The sequence below is a fragment of the Neovison vison genome, chromosome 1 (genome assembly GCF_020171115.1).
Source record: "Neovison vison isolate M4711 chromosome 1, ASM_NN_V1, whole genome shotgun sequence".
In the NCBI taxonomy this organism is placed as follows: Eukaryota; Metazoa; Chordata; class Mammalia; order Carnivora; family Mustelidae; genus Neogale; species Neogale vison.
In genome coordinates, this window is record NC_058091.1 from 21,312,828 (window position 1) to 21,333,080 (window position 20,253).

The 20,253-nt window shown below is 39.3% G+C and overlaps 1 protein-coding gene across 1 annotated transcript in view; it reads right to left on the reverse strand.

The window, feature by feature from the left end:
* The window catches only part of SLC16A10 (solute carrier family 16 member 10), a 121,383-nt gene that overhangs the window by 47,285 nt on the left and 53,845 nt on the right, over positions 1 to 20,253 (reverse strand). The gene's annotated exons all lie outside the window — the stretch shown is intronic.

Consider the following 20,253-nt stretch of genomic DNA (forward strand, 5'->3'; position numbering starts at 1 on the left):
GGGCTTAGTTCTTGTGCTAAGAGCATCAAGACATACATAGGTAGTCTATTTGTTGACCTGGATAATAGTTTCTGGGTGTCACTTTATTTATGAAACCACATATACATTCTTTTTTCCTTTTTTTCTGGAAGTATGTTATAATCACACACACACACACACACACACACAAACTTAAGAATCAGAAGTCATAATTTCCTGTCCTGATTCTGTAAAAACCAAAACAAAAGGGAACCCCCCTCCCCAAAAAAAATGAGAGAGAGAGAGAGAGAGAGAAACTAATACTGAATACAAATTAGGGCAACTTTCTGCCAAAGAAATGAGTGATCTCATAAGATACTAAGTTTATAAATTCTTCTTAAAAAGTATTTAAAAAATGAATGGAACCTAAGTAAATGTGGCTAAACAACAAACAGATTTAGGTCCAAATCCCTTGACTACTATATATTCTTAGGCAATTCACTCCCCCTGAGTCTGTTTGCTGATCTTGAAAGAGAATCTAACACCTATTTTTTTTCCCAACCCCAGCTTTGCCTCTTTTCCTGACCTCTTCTCCCCTTCTCTAGCTGCCATACCCTCTAAAGTAGGTATGGGAAAGAGAGAAGCTGGGACAAGGAAGGCAGATTCCATTGTAAGTGGTCCTGCCCAAAGACCTGTCTCATCATGTTTGAAGCTGACTCTTTTTTCTCAGATGTACTTTTGTGGGTTCTCCAGAGTCTCACCTCAGAGACCTTCTGCTGTAGCTCCACTGACAAGGATAATTCATTTTCCTCCTGGCTTTCTTGCTGTCACTTAAAAGACCAACTATCGGAGCTTCATTGTCCTTCTTGGCAGTGTATCTGGGCAGGAATCAAAACAGCTCCAGACTGCCCCTCTCTTCCATGAGGCTTGCCTCTGATGTACAGGAAACATTCATGTTGCTTTGCCCTGACAAATGTGGGAGTGTAGACAAACTCCAACACAGACACCTCTTGGACAACTTTGCCTACGGGAACAGTTACCCAGTTTTAGTTTTCTCCTTGTTGGATTTCTCAGGGGATTCAGACTCCAGTCCTCTGTATCCCCTCACTGAAGAGAACTCTTCAAATCTCTGAATGGTCCCTTTCAAGTTCTCCTCACTTGATACCAAGTGAGAAAGCATGCACCCCTACTTCTCCCATATGCTAAAAAGAAGCCACAGCATAATTTTCTGAAAATGTTCTTCCTTGACCTGTAAGTGTACTTCTTATAGCTTTTAGAGCCTCTAACTTGTTCTTGAAATAGGTCACTTTTAAATTTCACTCTATTGTTCTTTAGTGCCTTGGCTAAAATTCCAACAGCACATTCTGTTATGATAATAATCATCAACAGATTAGGGTAGGTCCATCTTCTGATCAAATTCAAGAAGAAACTAATTCCTGAATGAATAATTACTTGCCATTGTTAACTTCTAAAACTTCTAGCTTTTATAATGTTTTAACAGGACAACCCAGAGAATGCAAGGTCTTATGTTATGATACACATTATAAAAATAAAAGACTACTATCCACCTCTGCCAAGTCTGCAATTATTATTAATAAAAACTCAATAAAATTTTGAGGTAATATATTTGCATACTCAGAGATGATCTCATTTAATCCCCAAAACATTGTAGGTAGGTCCTCTTATTAAGTTCATTTAACAACTGAGAAACTGTAGTACATAGTCACTGTACCAAGCATGGTAAAACTTTTATTTAAAAAATGTGCAGGGGTACCTAGATGGCTCAGTGAGTTAAGCCTCTGCCTTCGGTTCAGGTCATGATCTCAGGGTCCTGGGATTGAGCCCTGCATGGGGCGGGGGGGGTCTCTGCTCAGCAGGGAGCCTGCTTCCCCCTTTCTCTCTGCCTACCCTTCTGCCTACTTGTGATCTCTCCCTCTCTGTCAAATAAATAAATAAAACCTTTTTTAAAAATGTGCAAACAATGAATCACGGAACGCCACATAACATAACATAACGTAACATAAAAACAAATAAATAAAGAAAGCAAACTAGCTCAGTCCCTCGATGGAATTCAACCAAATACCTGCACAAGGTTTCCTATTATTGTTGAGAAAACAAATCTTTTTCAATGGAAGAGGTGCTATTTAAATTATAGAATACAACATTCTCTCCCTTCCTATTAAAAGTGCCTATTACCTTCAAGGCACTATCCTAGGCTGGTGAGAATACAAAAACAACTAAGAGATTTCTCTACCTTCCAATTATTTTCAGTCTAGTAACATATATGCAAACAGAAGTCCAGAGGACCATACAGAGGGGCGCCTGGGTGGCTCAGTGGGTTAAAGAAAGCCTCTGCCTTCAGCTCAGGTCATGATCTCAGGGTGCTGGGATCAAGGCCCACACTGGGCTCTCTGCTCAGCAGGGAGCCTGCTTTCCTTCCTCTCTCTCTCTGCCTCTCTGCCTACTTGTGATCTCTCTGTCAAATAAACAAATAAAATCTTAAAAATAAAAACCATTAAAAAAAAAAAGAACACCACATAGAATGTGATAAATGCCTTAAGAGATACAGACGTCAAAAAATGTATAATAAAGTCTTTAGAATGTGTTTGTATATATGTGTGTGTGATATTATAGAGAGAGATATCCAAGAAAGGCCATGATGAGAAATCTTTTTCAAAAATACCAGGAAGCTTTCCAATTTTCCCATTCAGATCCTTTATTTCCTATTCCATACCAAGAATCAATCCTCAGCTCTCAGTATATGGACAAAGGAGAATGCACATCACTCAAAGGAAGTGTTAGGTTTAATATATAAGATTCTCCTGTATGGGCACCTGGGTGGCTCAGTCAGTTAAGCGTCTGTCTTCAGCTCAGGTTATGATCTCAGGGTCCTGAGACTGAGCTCTGTGTCCTCTCCCTCCACCCCTCCCCCCCCATGCTCTCACTCTCTCAAGTAAATAAATAAAATCTTTAAAAAATAAAAAAAGAAGGGGCGCCTGGGTGGCTCAGTGGGTTAAGCCTCTGCCTTCGGCTCAGGTCATGGTCTCAGGGTCCTAGGATCTAGCCCTGCATCGGGCTCTCTGCTTGGCGGGGAGCCTGCTTCCCCCCCCCTCTCTGCATCTCTGCCTACTTGGGGTCTCTGTCTGTCAAATAAATAAATAAAAAATCTTTTAAAAATAAAAAATAAAATAAAATAAAAAAGAAGGCCTTCCTGCATATTAAGTAAAATAAAGGTGTTATAATTATGCAGGTATAAATGACTGCAAGGGCAAAGTGTTTACAATCAAAAATACTCAAAGGGATGAAATACTATGGCTAGTTTAAGGTTGATACTCTTTTGCCCTTTCTCGATAGCCGCAACCCACATTTCCACTTGATCTTGGCCTCTTTCAAGATATCTTTGTTCTGGGGGAGCCTCAGTGGCTCAGTGGGTTAAAGCCTCTGCCTTCGGCTTGGGTTGTGATCCCAGGGTTCTGGGATCGGCCCCGCATCGGGCTCTCTGCTCAGTGGGGAGCCTGCTTCCCTCTCTCTTTCTCTGCCTGCCTCTCTGCCTACTTGTGATCTCTCTCTGTCAAATAAATAAATAAAATCTTTTTAAAAAATAAAAAAGATATCTTTGTTCTGTAATAATTCAACACTGGTCTAATAGCTTTAAATAAAATGGAACAATACTATATAAAACTGAGATTAAAATATAAAATATTATTTAACAAAGTCCCAATGCCTCTTGAGGCATAGAGCTGTCTGGCAGCCACATAAAAATTCAAGAATGAGTAGACTGTACTTGACTTGACAATTTCATTGCCACCCTAAATTTATTTGGTAGTTGTATTTCCAATGAGTGGTTTTTAAGTTTTTTGCTTTGGGGACACTTAGGTGGCTCAATCAGTTAAGCTTCCAATTCTTGATTTTGGCTCGGGTCATGATCTCAGGGTTGTAAGACTGAGACCTGTGTTGTACTCTGCGCTCAGGGAGGAGTCTGCTCAAAAACATATATGAAGAAATAATGAACCCACAAAAATCACAGATTTTGTGAAAAACACTAACTTACAGATCTAAGACAAAGAACCTCCTTAAGCAAACCACTCCTAGGCATATCAGAAACTTCACAATGCCAAAGATAAAGACAAAATTTTGAAAGCAACAAAAGAAAAAAATGACCTATTATTTCCAAGGAAAACAATGATACCATTATCAGTTGGTGACTCATGAGAAATAACAGAGGACCAAAGGCATTGGAACTGTCATATTCAATGTGCTGAAAGACAAAAAACTATCAACCATGGATTCTATATCCAGCTAAACTATCCATCAAAAAATGAAAACAAACAAAAAAGAAAACAAAATAAGAACATTTTTAGGTAATAAAAACAAAGAATTTGTCACTAGGAGATTTCCCCTACAAGAAATAGTAAAGGAAGTGTTTCAGGATGAAGGGAAATGATACCAGCTGGCAACCGGGTACAAAGGAAGGACTGAAATACACATACACATGCTTTTTCTGCATAATTTCTTTACAAAAACTTATGGGACTATTTAAAGCAAGTTATAACACTGTATATAGAGATAGTATATGATAACAACAGCACTAAAAATGGAAATAAATATTATATACTATTCCAAGTTTCCCATATTCTATCTGAAGCAATTTTGTATTAACTTAAGATGCATCTGGGTAGCTTAAAGATGTGTATTATAATCCCCAGAGAAAGCATTAAAAAAATAATACAAAGATATATAACTAAACAGCCAACAGAAAAATTAAAATAGATTACTAAAATTGTTTGCTTAAGGCAAAGGAACGCAGAAGAGAAAGAACAGAAGAACAAAAAACAGATGTGACAAATAGAAAACAAATAGCAAAATGCCAGACCTGTATACTGCCATATCAGTAATTACATTAAATATAAGTAGACAAAAGACTCTAACCAAATGGCAAAGATGATCTGATTAGATTTTAAAAAACAAGAACCAATTATATCCTGTTTAAAGAGATGCTTTTAGAGACACCTGAGTAGCTCAATCAGTTAAAGCAGCTGCGTTCAGCTCAGGTCATGATCCCAGAGTGCAGGGAAGACCCACATCAGGCTCTCTGCTCAGTGGGGAGCCTGCTTCTCCCTTTCCCTCTGCCTGCTGCTCCCTCTACTTGCGCTCTCTCTGTCAAATAAATAAATAAATAAAAATCTAAAAAAACTAAAATAAAATAAAGAGATGCTTTTAAATACAAATACACAAATCAATTGAAAATAAAAAGATGGGGGAAAATTACCTCATGTAAATAACCCTAAAAAGGCTGGAATGGCTCTACTCGTTTTAGACAAAACATACTAAGAAAAGAAATATTACTAGAAACAAAGAAGGATATTTTAGAATGATAAAACTGTCAATGCATCAGGAAGATATAACAATGATAAACTTCTGTACATTCAATAACAGAGCTTCAGTAATATAGAAAGCAATAAAATTTGATCCCTCCTTTACACCGTATTTAAAAATTATCTCAAAATAGATAAAACTTAAATGTGAAGCTGAAAACTATGAAACTTCTAGAAGAAAACACTGGAGGAAATCTTTGTGGCCTTGGGTTAGGCAATGATATCCTAAATGCAATATTAAAAACAATCCATAAAGTAAATGTCATCAAAACTAAGAACTTCTCAGGGCGCCTGGGTGGCTCAGTGGGTTGAGCCTCTGCCTTCGGCTCGGGTCATGATCCCAGGGTCCTGGGATCGAGCCCCACGTCGGGCTCTCTGCTCAGCAGGGATCCTGCTTCTCCCTCTTCCTCTGCCTGCCTCTCTGCCTGCTTGTGATCTCTCTCTCTATCAAATAAATAAATAAAATATTAAAAAAAAAACAACTAAGAACTTCTCTTTGAAAGACACTTTTTAAAAAAAAGATTTTAGTTATTTATTTGACAAAGAGAGAGAAAGATCACAAGTAGGCAGAGAGGCAGGCAGAGGGGGAGGGAGAAGCAGGCTCCCTGCCAAGCAGAGAGCCCAATGTGGAGCTTGGTCATGACCTGAGCTGAAGGACCCTGATATCATGACCTGAGCTGAAGGCAGAGGCTTAACCCACTGAGCTGCCCAGGTACCCCAAAAGATACTTTTTAAAAAATTTATTTATTTGAATTCAATTACCATGTATTATTGGTTTCAGACGCAGAGGTCAGTGGTTCATCAGTCTTATATAATATTCAGTGCTCGTTACATTACATTCCCTCCTTAATGTTCATCACCCAGTTACCCATCTTCCCCAACCCCTCTCTCCTCCAGCAACCCTCTGTTTCCTATGCTCAAGAGTCTCTTATGGTTTGTCTCCCTCTTTGATTTCATCTTGTTTTATTTTTTCCTCTCTTCCCCTATGATCCTCTGCCTTGTTTCTTAAATTCCACATATGAGATCATATAATAGTTGTCTTTCTTTAATGGACTTATTTTACTTAGCATAACACCCTCTAGTTCTATCCACATCATTGCAAATGGCAAAATTTCTTTATTTATTTATTTTTTTTGATGACTGAGTAGCATTTGATGACTGAATAGCATATACATACATACACATACATACACGTAAACATATACATATACAAATTGGAACTGTCATATTTGTCAATGGACTTCTGAACTCTTTCCATAGTTTGGCTATCGTGGACATTGCTGCTATAAACATGGGGTGCACATCCCCTCAGATCACTACATTTGTATCTTTGGGATAAATACCCCATAGTGCAATTTCTGGGTTATGGGGTAGCTCTATCTTCAAACTTTTGAGGAACCTCTATACTGTTTTCCAGAGTGGCTGCACCAACTTGCATTCCCACCAACAGTGTAAGAGGGTTCCCCTTTCTCTCCATCTTTACATCTGTCATTTCCTGACTTGTCAGTTTTAACCATTCTGACTGGTGTGAGGTGGTATCTCATTCTTTTGATTTGTGTTTCCCTGATGCTGGGTGATGTTGAACATTTTTTCACGTGTTTGTTCATGTCTTCTGCCCATTTCTTGGTTGGATTATTTCTTCTTTGGGTGTTGAGTTTGATAAGTTCTTTGTAGATTTTTGGATACTAGCCCTTTATCTGATACGGAAAGACATTGTTAAGAGGATGCAAAGACAACCCACAAACTGGGCAGAAAGATCTGCAAATTATATATCTAATAAAGAACTTAATACCTAACTTATATAAAGAATTCTTAAAACTCAATAAAAAGCATGCAACCCAACTAAAAAATTGGTAAAAGATCTGAAAAATCACTTGACAAAAAAGATATGTAAATGGAAAATATGCATATGAAAAGACATTCAACATCGTTAGCCATAAGGGAAATGTACATTTAAAAAACAATGAAAAAACCACACACATCTATTAGAATGGCTAAAATGATCACTTCTCAGCCTTTTGGCTATAATCAAGGGGAGCAGAATGACAAAAATGAAAAGAACTAATCATACAAGTGCTGGGGAGGACATAGAGCAACTGAAACCATCACACACTCCTACTAGGAATATAAAATTCTTCAATCACTTTGGAAATCAGTTTAGGAATTTTTTTTTTAAGCAAACTATCCCTACCATATGACCCAGCCATTCCACTCCTAGGTATTTACCTAAGAAAAACAAGTATACAAAAACTTGCATACAGACATTTATAGCTGATTTCTAATAGTCAAAAACTAGAAAGAATCTAAGTGTTAAGAAATAAGTGACTATAAGGTGCAATCATATAATGGAATACAACCCAGCAACATAAAAAGGAGTGAATTCCTGATAAATACATGATTAATACCAAAATAATCACATTCAATGAAAAAAGATTGAAAAAGGACATAAAGTATGATTCCACTTACACAGAATTCTAAAAAATACGAATCGCTCTCTAGTGACAGGAAGCACATCAGTGTTTACCTGGAAGATGGAAGAGCTAGAAGAGGGATTACCAAGGGGCACAAAAAACCTTTGAGGGTGATGGTTATATTCATTAGCTTGACTGTAGTAATGGTTTCACTGGTATATATATATGACAAAACTCATCCAATTACATACTTTAAATATGCAGTTTATTACATATCCATTATACCTCCATAATGCTGATTAAGAAGTGAAACTACATGGAAGATTTCAACAACAGCAAAAAACAGATGTCATAAAAAACAAACACATAAAACCAATAGAACTAGACAAATCCACAATCACAGCCTGTGTATTTAGCACATCTGTCTCAGTAGCAGAAATAAGAAGACCAAAAAAATCACTAAAATATAAAGGTCTGAGGACACTATAAACCATTTTAACCTGACACTTACAGAACACTATATCCAACAACAAATGCCAAGAAAAGTGTTAATCGCCAGTGAGGGTGGGGTTGAGACAGATGGAAAAGAGAACATTCCTGAAATGTCTCCTAATCCACGGAAAGTACATGCACAGAATTGTCATTCGCTCCTCAGGCAATCCTGTGAGGTATTACCTTCATTTTAAAATGGGGGGGAAGCAGGATGTAAGATTAGGGGTCCTAGGCAACTTGCCAAGGTTATATAACTACGGTAGGATTCAAACTAAATATCCAGGTTGGAAACACTAATACGACACACTCATGGTGCCTGGGTGGCTCAGTCAGTTAAGCGTCTGCCTTTGGCTCAGGTCATGATCCCAGGGTCCTGGGACTGAGCCCCTTGTCAGGCTCCCTGCTCTTCCTCTCCCTCTGCCATTCCTCCTGCTGTGTGTTCTCATGCTCTCTCTCTCAAATAAATAAAATCTTTTTTAAAAAAAATTTTAAATAAGGAAGACATGCCCAAGAGTCCTTCATTAAAAAACACCCACATGCACCCACAGCCAGGCATCGTGTTTGAAGTTGCTAAAAAGTTAACCCTTCCTGGAGAAGCTCACCATCTAGCTAAATTAAGACAAAATCCAGACCTTAATCAAGATGGCACAGTGAATTCACAGTTCCAGACATCACCCTCTGTTCCAAACACAAAGTAATGATATAAATAGTATATATATTACATAATATATATACTAATAGATTATATATATAATAGATTATATATATATATATATATATATATATAAATGGTACAAAAAAGACCTAGTCATAGGCTACAGACTACCTGCAAAAAGGGATGGGCTAAGCTGGGCCTGCTTTCTGGAGTCCAGGTCTGGAAGCAGGCATTGGCCATTGTTAAGAGGACTGAAAGCACTCCTTGTGAGACAGAAGAAAGCCAAGCTCACTGACAAAGGCTGAGCTGGAATGCATCCACACCTTGCATAAAGGAGACAGGAGGCACGGGAGGCGAGGCACGAGTAAGCTGAATGGGAATTAAGGGAATTAAGTGATTTCTATCCAGATTAAAGATTTAGAATCCTACAAGCCTCTAGGGGAAGGGAGGCTACAGCCTTAGACTCCTGAGTAGGCCTGATAAAATTGGCTCTCTGGCTGGTCTGCGAGGTTTTTTAGTGTTACTATGGAACAAGAAGCTTAAAAGACCTTGTTGTAAACTGGGAATTTAGGGAGCCTGGTAGAAGACCCATAGGTAGAGAGGGTAATCAAACAAAACAATATACCTCCCAGCCAGAATGGTTCTGTAAACTTAAATTCCGAAAAACTGAAGCCAGTCCCATGCTAACAAAAAATACCAACAAATCACCAATTAGCAAATACAGTCACTCCAGATGAAACTAATTTGGAGTGACCCCACTCCAAAATGGATATGTTTAGAACTTACAAAAAGTAAAACAGTATTTTCACTTAAAAAAAAAAAAAACAACTATGAAACACGCAAAAATAAAACACAGGAAAATGCATTTTAAAAAGAGTATTGATTAGAAATTCTGCATATGAAAAAACAGCCACAGAAATACAAAAATTCAATACACTGAGGAAACTTTTTATTTCAAATTACAACCTCAATACAAAAATTATTTTTTTAAGATTTTATTTATTTATTTGAAAGTGAGTGAGAGAGAGAGAGAAGGAGCAGGAGGAGGGGCAAAGGAAGAGGGAGAAACAGACTCCCTGCTCAGCAGGGAGCCAGACATGGGGCTCGATCCTGGGGCTCCAGGATCCTGACTGAGCCTAAGGAAGACATTTAACCAACTGAACTACCTTGGCACCCCTCCACCCTCACTGCCCCAAAAATATCTTGAACTCATGAGAGAAAAGTATTTCCAGACACAGGCACAAACCATGAAGAAAAATACGGATAAAAATTACAATTCCTATGCAAAAAAGGACACTAGAACCAAACCAAAAGAGATGAGCCACAGGATGGGAGATCACTGCAGGGCACGTAAGTAGTAAATTATTATCATCTTACATTTATAAAGATAGGTTATAAATCAATAGAAAAAAAGACAATCCAATAGGAAAATGGGCAAAAGAGTTCAGAGGAAATATACAGAAAAGAAAACCCAATAGACAATTGACTTTTACAAAGATGCTCATTAGTAATCAGAAAAATGAGAATTAAAAGAATAATAACAGACCATAATTTGGCAACAAATAAGAAGTCTGACCATACCAAGTTTTAGTGAGGCTATCGGAAAATGGGAACTCCTATGCATACTAATAACCATTGTGAATAGCAATTTGGCAACATCTAGGAAAGCCAAGGACATGCATACTCCACGTTCCAGCAATTCCACTCCCAGTTATGTATTCCAGAGAAATTTTATACATGTGCATAAGAAGACATGAATTAAAATGTTCACTGAAGCGTTGTTTGTAATAGTTTAAAAAAAAAAAAGGTAACAACCTAAATGCCCATCAGCATTAGAATAAAGAAATGTTGGTGTTTATACCCAATGGCATATAGATTCACACATGTAGTAATAGTATAAAACATGACAGGAATAATAAAAGCAAGTTCAGCAAAGTGATTACCTCTGGGAAGGCATAGATGAAGATTAGAAATGAAGAACAGGTACACAGGTAACTAAAATTGAGTCTAATACTTACGTTTTAAAAAGGAGAAAATATTAGAATCTGCTGAGTAGTAGTTATATAGAACATGCATTTGTTGTATTATTCTCTACATTTTTTTGTTTGTTTGAAATATTGAATAAAGAAAGATAAAGTTAGGGGTGCCTGGGTGGCTCAGTGGGTTAAAGCCTCTGCCTTTGGCTCAGGTCATGAGCTCAGGGTTCTGGGATCCAGCTCTGCATGGGGCTCTCTGCTCAGCGGGGAGCCTGCTTCCCTTCCTCTCTCTCTGCCTGCCTCTCTGCCTACTTGTGATCTCTGTCAGTCAAATAAATAAATAAAATCTTAAAAAACAAAAAAAAGAAAGAAAGATAAAATTAGTTTTCAGATCCTCAAAATGTTCCTCACAAGTATTTCTCTAGAATACCAGAGGAGATAGAATAACTTTATTAAAAAGAGCTAACACACAGGGCACCTGGTTGGCACAGTGGGTTGAGCAGTCAACTCTTGGGTTTCAGCTCAGGTCATGATCTCTTGGCCCATGTAGGTCTCCGGGCTCAGTGTGGTGTCTGCTTGAGATTCTCTCTCCCTCTCCATCTGTCCCTCCCATCTCTCTCACTAAAATAAATTTAAAAAAAATTTTTTTTTAAAAAGGACTAACAAGGAAAACAATTTCAAACTCCTTTTATTTGTAAAGCTTACAGTAAATTGACAGACTATTCTGGCAAAATTGAAATCTTCAAAATCCCATATATTCTACTGCTCTGGAATTAAAGCTTCTCTTCACATTATATCATTAGTAGTTCTTTTAAAACATCGAATATATATTTAAATAAATATTCAAAACATTGAATTAAAAATATATCAAATAACATTAGAAGAGCTATAATCCAGAAGTGATGGAGGCATCACTTCTGTATAGCCATTTCATGGTGCTTACAGATGAGAAAGACTTTGGGAGGGGGGAGCATTTTAAGTTCACAGGTGCTGGCAGTTAGGAGTGTAGTTTTAACACGTGCTGTAGCATAGATCTGCCTTAAAATTACAGATAGTTTGAGGTTGTATTTTATGGTTTTGTTGATAATGTGGAGCTAACCAGTATTTACAACCCTTGGAAACCACATTCTCTAATAAAAATACCCAAGTCTTATCTCGACAGTAAGATTAAAAACTTGAGATTTCTCTACTTTCTCATTTAAAATAAATGATTTATAGAGGGAGTGAATAAGGGAGCATGAGTGGGGGAGGGGGAGAGGGAAAAGAAGGAGGAGAAGCAGACTCCCCAATCAGCAGTGAGCCCCCCACAGGGCTTGATCCCATGGCTCTGAGATCATGACCTGGGCCAAAACCAAGAGTCAGATGCTCAACTGAATGAGCCACCCAGTCACCCTTGTCCCCTCTAATTTTTTAAAAGTAAGCTTTTTAGAATAGTGTTAGATTTGTAGAAAAATTGTGAAAACAATACAGAGTGCCCATATACTCCACATCCAGTTTCACCTGTTATTAATATCTTACATTAGTATGGTACACTTGTCACAATTAATGCATTGATACATTATTCAGTCTATACAAAGTCCACACTTTATTCCTATTTCATTACTTTTTACCTAATGCCATTTTTCTGTTCCAGGATATCACATTATACTTGGGCATCCTGTCTGCTTAGGCTCCTCCTGACTGACAGCTTGTCTAACTTTTGTTTTTGAAGACCCTGACAGTATCAGGGAGTACTGGTCAGGTATTTTGTAGACTGTCCCTCAACTGGGATTTGTCTGATATTTTTCTCATGATTAGACTACACGTATGAGTTTTTTTGGAAGGAGGAGCACAGAAGTAAAGTGCCAGTTCATCCCATCGTATCAAGAATACATAGTATTGGGCACCTGGGTGGCTCAGCCGGTTAAGCAACTGCCTTCGCCTCAGGTCACGATCCTGGAGTCCCAGGATGGGGTCCTGCATCAGGCTCCCAACTCAGCAGGGAGTCTGCTTCTCCCTCTGACCATGCCCCCTCATGCTTACGCGGGTACGCGTGCTCTCTTGCTCTCTCTCTCTCTCTCTCTCATTCTCTCTCAAATAAATAAAATCTTTAAAAAGAGAATACATATGGGGCACCTGGGTGGCTCGGGTACGCGTGCTCTCTTGCTCTCTCTCTCTCTCTCTCTCAAATATATAAAATCTTTAAAAAGAGAATACATATGGGGCACCTGGGTGGCTCAGTGGGTTAAAGCCTCTGTTTTCGGCTCAGGTCATGATCCTAGGGCCCTCGGATCAAGCCCCACATCAGGCTCTGCTCAGCGGGGTACCTGCTTCCCTTGCTCTCTCTTTGCCTGCCTCTGCCTACTTGTGATCTCTGTCTGTCAAATAAATAAAATCTTTTGAAAAAGAATACACAGTATCACAGTATGATTTATCACTTTTGATATTAACCTTGGTCACCTGGACGAGGTATTATTTGTCAGCTCTTTCCACTATAAAGTTTACCTTCTTTCCCCTTTTCTCATACTGCATTCTTGGAAGTCACCAAGCACAACCCACACTTAAGAAGGGACTGTGCTGTACTTCCTTGAGGACAAAGTATCTCTCTCCATAAAGTATTTAGAATTCTCCTGCACAGGAGATCTGTCTATTCTCTCACATTTACTTATTTACTCAATCATTTATATCAGCGTGGGCCAGTGGGTATTTATTTTATACTTTGATTTATAATCCAATACAACTTATTTCTTTTGTTGGCCATGGGGAACTCTTTCAGTTGGCTCCTGTAACCCTTTGATATACCCCAAATATTGTGGAGGAGGGTTTTTTGGTGGATTTTGCTTTGTTTTTTGAGCACTTCCTGGCTTTCTGGTACTGTACGATGCTGCAGGCTCATCTTATATATCCTAGAAGCAGCCACTTCTGTAAGGAGCCCTGGTTCCTTTTAGAGAATGGTATTCAAAATCAAGAATTGGGAGCTTAGTGTGCTTGTTTCTAGGCTTCTCGGCCCTCTCAGGTCACAGAGCTAGGTAATGCATGTATGTACATCAACCCCTGTATATACACATTTCTAAAAGTACTTCCTGTACATAACCATCCAGATCTATATTAAACTAAACAAATTCGTATCAATTCCTACAACCCTAATCCATTATCACATAAATCATCCCAGCCTTCTTTGCTTGTCTGTAACCTTCCACTCCCACAGTGAAAAATCTCAGAATTTCCTGTATTTCACCTCAGAAAGCTACACAAGTAAAAGGAGAAATGAACTTATGCTTTAAGAGGATATCAATTCTCCAAATAACTATATTTTTCTATTTGGTAACATCAAGATTTGGTAAATGAAGAACTTTAAAGCAACATTTCACTTTGGATGAACATCCAAATGTTCACGTCCCAAAATTTCCAGGTCAAAGCATACATAAAAACTAGTAACACTTGTACAGACCACTGAGGTAAAATGGACAACGTTGCTCGTGGCTGCAGACAATGGCTCAGAAACCTGGGACTCGGGAGTGCTGAGGGGGCTCGACACTGACACTCCCCTGTAGCCACTCACTTCACTTGGGAAGCAGTGAGCTGACGTAACATGGCTCTAACAACTACAGAGATTTCTGGAATCATGTATCATGTACTTCTCCAAAAAAAAAGAAAGAAAGAAAGAAAAGTCATGAGTTCCAGGGTTAAATAATTTGCAGTACATCATACTCAGATCAGCTGCTGGGTCCCCAGGGTTCATCTGTAATTTACAGCTCTTAGAAATTCAAAGTGTAGTATACAGATAGTTGAGTTTGTGGGGTTCTTTTCTTTCTACTCTTAACTTAGGTTGACAATTCTAGCCTCTAATGTAAAGTCCTCCCTCCGACTTACTAAAACTCACACTAAGAGTAACGAACATTTGGGGCTCCTGGGTGGATCTGTCAGTTAAGCATCTGACTTTGGCTCAGGTCACGATCTCAGGCTCCTGGGATCAAGCTCCCTGCTGAGCCCCATGCTTCTCTGTCTCCTCCCTGCGTGTGTTCTCTTGCTCTCTCTCTCTTAAATAAAATCTTTAAAAAGAAAATATAATGATAATTTTCTAACCTTGCCATCGTTCAAAGTAGAAGATAAAACCCCGCAGCCCACATCCATAAGGCTAGTCACACAGCTAACTGTGAGTTTGCTTGGGCTTCTCAGTCCCCATGAGAGGATGCTGACCTGACCGTCTGCTAGTCTGATCTTGAGGAGATGAATTCAGTGTAATTCAAAATAAAACACCCACAGTACAAGTCCTAAACTCCCGGACAGCTCTTGTCAAAAGCCCTGTTGAAAGCAATGGCATTTGAAGATGGCGAAACTGTGCAGCGCATCTCCACATTATCCTTAGCTGAGGCCGAGTGAACTGGAGCCTGTGAACTCAGTCAGACCACACCAGCTCCTACACCGGCTCCTGGCAGCACTTTCAGAGTTGTCTCTCGACGTCACAGCCTCTGCTGTCATCGAGAGACACTTAGAGAAACGGCCCGATGAAATCCTGTATTACATCCACCATAAAGGTAATGCCGACATTCTTTCCTTCAGTCCTCGTGCTTCCTACAAGAAGCTAAGGGTTAGGAAACCCTTCACTTGCTTGAGTAATAGTAAACTTTCTCCTCTTTAACCACCTCCATCATGCCTCCCTTTCATTCTGGTTGCCAGGAAGCCTAGAGTCATTTTTGTTATTGCATTATAACAATACAGGCCCTTAATGGTTTATGTATTAATTGGGTACTATTGTTTCCCCCGGTCTTAACCACCCACCATGTATTTTCAATGTTCCTGATTTCTTATTTTCTATTCCTATCTTACCATTTTATTTGTGTAGTGTTCCATCCTTCTGAAAACCACCTCAAATCCTTCATGGAATGAGGTAGCATAAATTAATACACACATAATCCTATTATTACTATAGTTGTTTAAACCTGGCCATAATGACAGGATTAATGGCCTATGGTGAGCAACTTGGTTAAGAAGAAATTTTTTTTTACTACATTCTTATAGAAGATATTGAAAAATATTCTCCAAAATAAAAAAAAATAAAAATAAAAATAAAGATAAAAATAAACAACCATTCTTTCCCCGAACATCATTTTCTTATAGGCTACTAATGGCATAATTTTAAATTCTAGGCCATCAGGAAAAATACTTTCCTAGTTAGATCCCCATCAAATATCCGTTTTCTCTACACCCATTTCTGTGTATCGCTTCACCACCATGGTGAACTTTTATCTCTTTTTTGACCACAAGAACTATACAGGTAGGGGTGCCTGGGTGGCTCAGTGGGTTAAAGCCTCTGCCTTCAGCTCAGGTCATGATCCCCGGGTCCTGGAATTGAGCCCTGCACTGGGCTCTCTGCTCAGCAGGAAGCCTGCTTCCCTTCCTCTCTCTCTGCCTGCCTCTCTGCCTACTGTGATCTCTGTCAAATAAATAAATAAAATCTTTTAAAAAAAAAAGAAGAAGAAGAAGAACTATACAGGTAGTGGTGACACTAAGAATTAAAATCATATTTAGTAACCATCAGTAGGAACACAAAATATATTCAGGACAAGCTTCTTGTCTTCGTAGGGAGTAAGGAAAACTAACATTTAGTGAGTACCTACCAGGTGGCAGACAAAATGTGGGGCACTTTATATACATGACTTCGTTCAATCTTTGAAGCAACCCCAGAATATAGACAATATCCTTGTATTACCATGTCTGAAATGGTCAAAGTTCAGGGATTAAGTGATCTGGCTAAGGGTACTCAGCTATTTAAGTGGAAGCCTCTAGATTTATACCCCAAACTGACCGGTCTAAAGCTCTGCTCTATCCATTCCTTCACCTCTTGTAAATGACCATACTGCCTTTATAAGCTCTCATCTGTGCACCTAAGCTAGGGAACATTTTAAAGCAAGTGAACAAGTTAGTAACCCTCTAACAGGATAATAAGGATCCATAAAAATGCTTATGTGGAAGAACAGGTTAGAACCAATCTTATCCAACTGGCCTTCAGTGTTCTCTCTTTCCTCTGCTTCTGCAGCACTTACAGTTAGGGCCACTCACTGCCTCCGACCCAGGGTTCTTTATCCTGTACATTGACTTTACACACACACATACAATTTTGTCTCACCAAGTCTCAATTTCTTTTTTTTATTTTTAAGATTTTTTTATTTATCTATTTGACAGAGAGAGAAAACACAAGTAGGCAGAGAAGCAGGCAGAGAGAGGCGGGGAAGCAGGCAGAGAGAGGCGGGGAAGCAGACTCCCCATTGAGCAGAGAACCTGATGCAGAGCTCAATCCCAGGACCCTGAGATCATGACCCAAGCCAAAGGCAGAGGCTTAACCCACTGAAGTACCCAGGCACCCCTCCAAGTTTCAATTTCTTAAATGCACCACCATACATTTCATATGCTTTCTCCCTTCCATTCTCCCTATTATTATAGTAGGTAATCAAAAGGGTATCAAATGAATGAATAGAAACGTTCAATCCTTGAGAAGGAAGTTACTGCTGGATATATAACGTTAGATCACTCTGCCTTTCTCAAAGAAGGCTGCATCTACCTCCTTTGTCCATCGTAGGATGTACCTCCCTTACTGCGGCAGCATGACCTCTGAAAAGCCAGAAGACAGTTCCTTCATGTACAGCTAAAACCACTTACAGCATAGCATCAACAATTTCTACATTTCCTTGCTTCTCCCAGAATGAAATAGTCCTGATTCATTAAGACGTCGAATTTCTCAGTATAACCTATTCTCCTGTAAGATTCACAGAACTAAGTCCTATGTAACTTAAATTTTTTTAAGTTATCTCTAATAAAATGTTGAAAAGAGCATAATTACGGTAAGACATGAAAGGAAACCTAAGTTCCATCAGTCAGATTTGTATGTGACACATTCATTCATTCGATATTTATCAAAGGCCTGTAGAGCATATACTGTTGCTATTTTAGTTGCTAAGCAGATGGAGCAGTGAACGAAACAGATACAAATGCCTGCCCTCAAAAAGCTGCCCTTTCACTGGGGGACAAAAAGCTAGGGAGAATGGCTGGTATCTGGCTGGCAAAATCAAGACTTGAAACCATTATCAAGAGAAGATTGAAAGTGGGCGCCCAGGTGGCTCAGTGGGTTGGGCCTCTGCCTTTGGCTCAGATCATGATCTCAGGGTCCTGGGATAGAGTCTTGCATCGGGCTCTCTGCTTGGCAGGGAGCCTGCTTCCTCCTCTCTCTCTCTCTACCTGCTTCTCAGCCTGCTTGTGAGCTCTTTCTCTGTCAAATAAATAAATAAATAAATCTTTGGGGGGGGGGAAGAGAGAGGACTGAAAGCAACAAAATCAAATTTAATGGAGAAAAATATATATAGTGTTTTCCATATGGAGTCCAGGAAATTAAATGGACAAATATGAATGAGAAGGGGTTATACAGCTTTATTCGTGCAATAAATACGTATTGAGTCACAGACTCTTCTGGGCACTGGGGATCTCAAGTCCCTAATCTCAAGCAGCTCATAATCAAGAGAAAGAAGCTCATAATCAAGAGAGACAGACAAGGACAGAGCAGTATACAGCGTGGTAACTGACAAGGTATGAACCATATATTGGCACCACTTAGAAGGGGCACCCACCCCCCCCAGGTGGGAAAGAGCTGTCAGATACTCTGTCTTCAGGGTAACACCCAAACCATCTTAAAGGATGAACAAACAGACCTTCATCAGGCAAGGACTGGGGAAAAGAGGCAGAAACATTCCATGTGGAGGGAACAGCATGTACAAAATTAATATCTATATTAATAGATATGATATTGCGGTTGTCAAAAGGTACAGCCAGAATCATAGTACAGGTGTGTCTGTTGTTCTAAGAAATACAGAGTTCATAATTACATGTTAAGGAGTCATCATTAACAAGTGTTAACCTGGGAATTACAAGATCAAATGGTATTCTAGAAACTCCACTCTGCGAACAGTTCAGAGAGCGGACTCTTCAGGGGGAGAGTGGGAGGGAGGGAGCCGCAGGCTGCTGCAAGTGGCAACCGACAGTGGTCTGAACTCAGAAGCAGCAGGAAATCCAAAGGGACAGATTGGATGTGGGTGGTAGAATCAACAGAACTTAGCTTGATTGGTTATAAAATAAATAAATAAATAAAAGGGAATAGCAATAAGGTTGACTCTTAAGAGATCTGGCTCCGCGACAAAGTGAAGGGGAGGCAGAGGCAGAGTCTAAGAATAGGGAAAATGAATGGTTTTGGAGAGTGTAGGGAAAAGGAAAGATGAGTTTATTTGAAAATGCCAGCAACTTCTCAATATGCCTGAATATAAGGCACGTTTCTTCTTCCAAAACTGTTCCTCAGGAATAAGTGAAATCATTGCTTAATATTAAAGCAATAGTTGCTTTATACTAAATTCTCTTTCAAAAGTTTCCATACCTGGGGCACTTTCTCAATCTCTGTATTTTGTTTTTATTTTTTTTTTTTAAAGATTTTATTTATTTAATTGTCAGACAGAGATCACAAGTAGGCAGAGAGAGAGGGAGAAGCAGGCTCCCCACTGAGCCGAGAGCCTGATGCAGGGCTTGATCCCAGAACCCTGAGACCATGACCTGAGCCAAAGGCAGAGGCTTTAAACCACTGAGCCTCCCAGGCGCCCCGTTAATCTCTGTATTTTAAACAAATTATTGTTAGGGAAGGTACAAATAAGCCTCAGACTACCTCAATCACTACCTACTGTTGTTGGTTTTGGATAATACTAGAGATCACCTGATGGATGGGACTGGTAAAACAAAACAAAAAAATGTAACATATTTATGTATTTTCCTGGGAGCATACCTACATGTTACCAGTTTCAAAAAGCAACACAGTGAGTAAGCACTTCTGTTGCAGAAATCACAAATATGCACCCACAGGACAAAACGTCTGTCCTAATAATGCACCAGTAGAGACTTGCCACAAGGAACTTTCCCGGTTCCCTAGCCTTGGTTTCCATTCCGGGACTTCCCAGCAGAGACAAGGCCTGTCTCCACCCCCTCAGCAACTACTCCTGGGGAAGATGTCTTTGGTGGGAGGAACTGAAGATGCCCAGTCAGCCCCCTTCTGAGCCTCAATGCTTAGTAGTGGCCTGTCCTTAAGAGGTCCGAATTTTCTGATCATCCATGATATAAGCTTACAAAGCAAAGCCTGCAGGAGAGATTTACAGCCCACCTGGAACTGCCACACCAGCCCTGTCCTTTAAATGCAGAGGGAGGTATCAGGCGGCCAGAGATCATAATGATATTGATGACAATGACAGCTGGAATTTACTTAAAACTCACCATGTGCCAGACTACATGTTTCACATATAGTCAGTCATTTAATAGCCACAGCAATCCCATGAGGTACATTACTCCTGAGAACACGGGAGATATGGAGATTTAAAAAC